This window comes from Lissotriton helveticus, chromosome 9, assembly GCF_964261635.1.
Source record: "Lissotriton helveticus chromosome 9, aLisHel1.1, whole genome shotgun sequence".
Lineage (NCBI taxonomy): Eukaryota > Metazoa > Chordata > Amphibia > Caudata > Salamandridae > Lissotriton > Lissotriton helveticus.
The window spans coordinates 499317846-499325254 of record NC_136070.1 but is presented as its reverse complement, the minus strand read 5'-3'; positions in this window follow the sequence as shown (position 1 = coordinate 499325254).

Genomic DNA, 7409 nt, shown 5'->3' with positions numbered 1-7409 from the left:
GGAAGAAACAGCTAAAAAACAACTAAGCCACATGCCAGGGCTGAGCAAGGCCAGGGGCGTCCTACAGAAACAAATACATAGTCCAAGACAATCCGATACAATTGCTGCTGCATATGTTTAGCAGTACTTTGTCTCTGCTCTCGGGGAGGACTAAAGTTGCGAAGAGGCATGATGTATGAATGCCTTGGACCAATGGGGAGAAGGAATAACTGAGCCAGCAAATGGCAAGCCTATGGGCGGGCTGAAGCCCACAACAGTAGATACAGCATGTCTCTCTTGAGATAGCACATATGCGCCATCTAGAGCAGAGACCTAAAAAGAGTATGCTGCCACTCATACTTCATGTCAACAAATTGGGACAAGGGCTGTAGTCAGGTGTCATCAAATAAAAGGCATGCTTGGAGTCCCCCTCCAGTACACATAAAAGGTTCTGGACTTTGGAATTACCGGGGACATATCTAGACCTCAGTGCACAGACTAGATTAGTGTCTCACATAGGTCCATAAAACCCATGATACCAGTTTCACATGCTGTTGGATCACTAAGGGCAATTGTACACACCTGTTTACCAGGTTGGGGATATTTCCATCCCAAGATACCCCATTAGGTTTAGAGGAGGTGACCAATCAAATGTCTTCTTCTTTTCCATCAGCAGAGGATAGGAGCATTATTGGAGTGGTCCATGTTGGCTGTTATGACTGTGAGGACAAAGATTAACTATTCAAAAAGGCAGAATGGGCTAAGTAATGCCAACTGGCATGTGTAGCTCACAGAGGCGTGTGCTCAGTAATGTGTTAAAATGTAAATAAAAAAGGATATTAGTGACCTCTTTATCACCAATTTTAAGTGAGGGTAAGACTGTAGATTAAAAGTGGAATCGATGGAAATGGAAACAATGAAGAACAGGATGCAAGAATGCTGAGTTTAGTCTTCTGATCTAAATTTCTAAGTATTTGATACTTAGCAGTACCATCAGAAATGATCAGGAACCGCGATACGAAAATGTCATACCTGGTACAGTATAAATAAACCTGTAAAGCTGTGTTAACACTCTTGTTGAGAACAACCAGTCGACGCAATGTATGTGGTCCTTGTGAGGGGGAGTGGGAAATTTGATTAATATGCATAACTAAATCTTAGGTAAATGCTTTAAAATTATGTAAAATGCAAAACCAGCATTTGGTGGTATATTTTAGCACAAAATGCATTCATACATCCATTTTGGACGCAAGGACTCAATTGGCACAAACAAATTAGCACAAAAATAGCAAGCGCCACAAACAGTGGCTGACAATGTTCTTGTGTTTTATGTTCTTCCAGTGCTGTCATGCTACATTTTTAGCATGAATGGCACTTAATTACACAAAGGCAGCACTATACTATACTTTTGTAACAAGCGTAATGCAAAATTATGTAAAATCACACCAGTGTGACGGACATTTCTGCCAGGCCTTGTTACAGTATCCTATGGAATCTCACTGACGTAAGTTTGCAGATCGATTGTCATAGTTATCTTCTCAGAAGGAAACAGCCGCTACACTGCAAGCGTTAAAATGCATGCCACTACCCCGCTTGCCTTTGCAACGTGAAAGGTGTGTAGCAGACGTTAGAAGGTGTTGGATTTAACTCCAACATCTTCCCTACTGTTGCACACACTGGAGTTGGAATAGTAAATTAAAGTATTCCAACTTCTAACGCACCCCCGACAGCAAGTTGGGGTTAAAGATTTGCATTGCAACGGCATGCGGGGTAATGGAATGCTTGTAACGTCATACAAACCTTTTCATCTATCTCAATAAAGAATCACTAATGGCCTAACCGTGAAGGTCTCAGACTCTCGATGTGAAGGGTAAATGTTCAAGGGTTTTCGTTTTCATGGTCATATAGCGTAAAGTTCATCTTCATTACAATTTCAAAGTTCAGTAAAAGGTTTACATTTTCATGTTGCACTAGCATATTTATAATTGTTTTAAATAACTTTGTAAGCTTCCAAATTACAAGGCATCTCGCAGACTCTCTCTGTCCCTCTGTGCTGTTAATGTTCCATTCATGTGTGGACACTTAATGACTTGACTTTTTAGATCGAATGTTATAGTCATGTTTTGATCAGTCTCACCAAACAGTGACTGGTGCCCTAGTGGTTAAGGTTTTAGACTGTGGATGTTGAGGGTTCAAGTCTTCCTGTCTCCGTTGTGCTTTTGCTTAAAAGTTAGCTACATTATAAACAATTTAAAATTTGAGAAAAAAGTTAATTGTGTTCATGTTGTCTAACTGGTTTATAAACTTTTTAAAGAAATATCCCAGGAGACAAATAACAGGTCTTCTTTTCTCTGTTTCTTGCCCCCCACTCCAACACTAATTCTGGTCTTTCTGTTATGCTATAGTCACCTACGGAACCTTATTGGTTTGAATTTGTAGATCAAATGTCATGATTATAATTTCATTGTTTTCAGTAGAGAGTCACAGGTTCAGATCTTAGACTCAGTGTTAAGGTTTCAAGTTCCAGTCTTGCTTTTTTGTGGCTTGACGTTTGCTTAAAGGTCAGCTGTATTACAAAAATATTTCTGATAGAGATTTCTAACTACAGATTCCTTACCTTAGAATATTCTCCAGGCGATGAACTGGATCCAGAAAATCTCGAGCCCTACCTCTGCGACATGCTGAAATCAGTTTATTTTGCTCCGCTCCAACAGCGTGATTACGGAGTGCTACCGGATTCATTTTTTGGCCAACTTTTTTGATCTTTTTTGAACTTTTGCTCCCAGTGTGCAAAGGGCATCATGTCCCCTGCTAAACCTTCCCGTGGAAGATCTCAGAGTCGTTCCTGTAGCTGTTCCTGTGGGCAGTTGCCTTCCTGCTCCAACACCACCTCCTTGAAGTCTGCTAAAGAATAAGAAATCGAAGCACTCTTTGGCTTCTCTTTTTTGATATCGTGCTACCAGGCCCCACTCCCACACTCAGCTCCTGAGCCGGCATTAGGGCGTGCACCACGCTACTCTGAGTTTCTGGAGCTAAAGCCACGCCCAACCAACGTAAAGAATTTTAGGACATCATCTTTGAACCACCGACTACCTCTGGAGCATCGTCAGGCCCCATTGAGCTGAGGAGGCCCGCTGGATTTCTGTCAGCAGGTTCACGCTTAAGAACGAAAAGTGGTATGCTGTATAAGGTGTGCTGGCGCCACTCAGGAGAACTACACAAAAATAATCTCAAAGTTACTTATTTTGGTGACGGTGCTGCAAGGTGAGGAGAACCACCAACCTCCCCTAAATCTAAGGCCTGAGCCTATTGCAATAACACTCCCTAGCACACGTCGACGATGTGTGAAAATAATTCAACAGTGCACAATATCAGCACAATTTAAACAAATGAATTCAGATTCTCTCTCTTCTTTTCCACTTTTATTTTGTAGATCTTCAAACAGCTTACACATGTTTTGTCGCATACATGGGAATTAATCCAGCGAATTTTTCAAGGCTAAGTCTTCTCTGTTAGGAACCTTAAGTCTGTTGTGATAATTCCAACCCACAAAGGGTGTCTATCTTGCGGCGTCCTTAAAACACAGTTCCTAAGTATCCAGGAATACTGATATATTCAGATATCGCAAGCGTAGATCTGTGCTCGTACCCTCTGGACGCTGCCATCCGTATGTTGTAGAGTACGCAACATGGCGTTGCGTAATCGACAACATACGGATGGCGGCGTCCAGAGGGTAGGAGCACAGATTTACGCTTGCGAGATCTACAAAATAAAAGGAGAAGAGAGAGAATCTGAATTCATTTGTTTAAATTGTGCTGATATTGTGCACTGTTTAACTATTTTCACACATCGTCGACGTGTGCTGTGGAGTATTATTTCACGCTTAAGACAAGCTGGGCCCTCTGGATCTGTCCCCGGATCTGGATCTCTGCCGGCACAGGTGTCTCCACCCACCCTGACTCCGTTCCTTCCGGGAACCCTCCTGGCACCACTCGATTATGAGCCGATTATCATTCCCGAACTGGTGCTGCTCCCACACTGCTCAATGTCGCTGCCAGCGCTGTCTAGGCTTTCCCATTCCCTGGATTTTCAACCTGACCCCTACCTTCCTGAAGGAGGAGATGAGGAGGAGGTGAATGGTCACCTGGCAGGCCCTGATTATGACAATTGCTTTGAGGAGCTGGGCAATGCCAGTGATCCAGATACCTCTACAGACTCGGACATAATTTCCCCTACGAGCCAGTTTTAGAGGAAAGTGCATCTTTTGCCACCATGATGAGCAGGACTGCAGAGGTTCTGGATTTCTAGCTACTAATTGTCGAGGTTAAGACAAATATCGTGACTGAGGCAAGATCGCTGAACCTATGCCCCCCTTTAAAGAAGCCCTCACCAATGTGTGGGCCTGAACAATACGTTGCACAGAGGCTCCTGTGTACCAAATAATTGCCCATCTGCATTGTCTCACCCCGGGACAACCAGCCTTCCTTTCCCGGCATCGCTCCCCTTAGAGCTTGATAGTGTAGCCGTCAACAGCGAAGATCACCCCAAGTGCATTCCCTACCACACCACCGGACAGGAAATCCAAGAGACATTGCACCTTTAGGGCGCACATTCTTTCTTCCACTAACCTTGCCCCGCAGTCGGTGAACAGTGCGTGCCTCTGGGGCTGATATTACCATGCATTGTGGGATTTGGTTGTGCAGCTGCTTCCCATGCTGCCCGTGGAAGGCTGTGCCATCCTCAACCAAGCTCTGGTGGATACGAAGGATGCAGCCAAGTTCGCCAGCTGGTGCTCACTGGACAAAATGCACTCCCTGAGAAGAGCTAGGACTTCTACAGTGGCGGTGCTTCATGGCACCTGGTGAATGTCCACTGGGTTCTCGGGGGCTGTGCAGTCTTAACTGATTGATATGCCCTTCGATGGCTCCCGCCTAACAGGCAGAACTAACCAAGCAAAAAAAGCTTCTGCCTAGATTTCAAAATACCAAGGGCCCTAAAACAGAGTCCCAAAATTATGCATCACTAGCTGAAGCTGACCCAGACTTATTGTCATGCCATATGAACACAGACAAAATTAGCAAAATATAACATTTTTATTTTCATAATATCAAAAGACTAAGAAAATATACATAAATATATCAAAGATAAACATCATCAATGATCAATAATGTCCCACACATCACTTCATTCATACTCCCAATTTCATTCATACAAACATTCAACAAATCCTAAAACATCGCACTTCACTCAAGATGGAAAAGCTGCCAACTGATAAGATGAGAAGTATCCCGTGAATTCTCCCGATGGTAAGAGAGCAAGGTCCAAGAGACACGGACAGAATTTCAAACGCCAACCCGCGTTTCGGTGTGTAGCCCAGGACAAGGCCACACCTTCGTCAGGGCGAATTGTAGATACTAAGTGGGACAAACAAACTCACTAAATAATGATGTAGCTGGGATTCTCTTAGAGAAGTTCGTAAGGGAGGCTAATGAGGACCAAATCCTTCATCAACAGATAGTGATGTGGATCAATCAAATATCAAATCCAATGACAGTAGGGGCTTCAACAGCCTCAATAGAGATAGAGACAGAGGGACAAATATTCACTATCACTGGTGCAGGCAAGTAGACTTCCGACCTCGTCGAAGTTATGTAGGAGTCCTAGACAGCTCCGCTCCCGGGGCCATGTGTATGGTTGGAGGCCTCAACACAAAGATAGCAGCAGTGGACGATCAATCAAATTCCCAGAATATGGCGGAAACAATTCTATCTTTTTCCTTCGTAGCGTCTGTCCGGTAATGGTTGTTCCATGTCTGACAGCGTGGCGCGAGGGTTCCCAGCTGGTATTAGGAAACAGAGCTGATGTGGTGCTTGAGCTCTTTCGCAAGGCTACCACTTCTGTGTTAGTCCTGGGCATCTGTTAAGCTGTTCCCTTCATACACTACTGCTTGGACAGCCAGGTATGTTGTGGTGAGCATTGTGCCCGTTAAGTACTCCAGGACTTTTTGATCTAAGCAAGTTTGCAGACCCATCCCAGGAAGGTATCACTTGGGTATCTATTCTAAGGTGAGGAATTTGTGATTAGAAGTTTCAACCAGAAGAACAAGTTATTAACTTTTGGGAATGCCTTTTCTTGTACAGACTCTAACCACAGATTCCTCACTGATCCTCCCTGTTCTGCAAACTGGGCTCCCCCCCCCCCCAAAAGATCCCTTTAGACACTGGTCAAAACTGTTACATTATTTTTATGTGGCTCTGAGTTTTTGGTGCAGAGTTAGTCACAAAAAACTGATGTCAGCGTGCCAGGCTGGTGCCTGTATAGGCACCACAAAGTCACTTCAGACGATGAGCTGAACGACACCACTATAGGTACGCAGACATACTGCTCCAGATTTTCCATCTCCAGTCTGATGCCTGGGGGATATTCTTAGGCGAGGAATCTGTGGTTAGATAGTCTCTACCAGAAAAGGTGTTACCAAAGATACGTTTTCTTCAAGGTTCAGCAAACCGTTAATTATGTTAAGGTTGCAATAATGTTTTTAAATTTTGTTTTAATAAACGTCAGATCCCAAATGATAAGATATCTTTTCTTTTCTTCTTTCCGACTGTCCCCCAATCCCTTTGTCCTGCTCTGTTAATGATTTTAGAGTCATCCATGGAATCTCACTGGCTTAAAAGTAAAAAATAACTGTGTAAGAGAGGTTTTCTGGAGGAGTGACATGCTACGAGGTGAAGCCAGAAGTCAAGCACCTGGTGCGAGGAACCAGAGGAGACTGGAGCGGGAGCTATGAGCTCCCGCTCCACTGCTAGGTGAGCCACGGTTAACTGAAGAGCTGTTAGTTTTGAGCAGTGTACCATGTGGCATATCCGTGCCTTGCATGCTGTAACCCACGTACACGGTTGTGCAGCTGCTTGAAGGAGCACGCCTGTGTGGCTGCCTGAAGGAGCAGAGCCGGAGTGGTTGAGCGTTGCACCAATTCGTACTCCCACGTGACGGCACTCATTTGTCTGCACCCGTCTGATGATTTTCACTCCAAGGCCTCCAGCGTTTACATTTAAACGTAGACCCAGAAAGCAGGGAGCCTCCTTTAACAATTCTAAGCTGCTGACCATCTAGCAATATCAGGCCAGCTAGCCCCTATGCATTTATTACAACTGATGTGAGGAAAGGAAGGAGGAAGAAGCAGGGCTGCATCAGAGACGGGCTGTGAAGCAGGCATGACAAGGCAGCAATGGGTGGGGGAGGGAAGGTTTTAGTGGGGTGAGGTCCCACTGCCTGGTTTGATTGAGCCCCATGTCGCGGAAGTGGCCTGGCGAGGCGTGTGACCTGGCAAGCTCCCACCCCTCCCTAAGACCACTTCTGACATTCTCAAGGTGCAGCCGTCTGAGAATTCCAGTGAGACTGGCTGCAGCCGTAAAGGACTTAAGTAC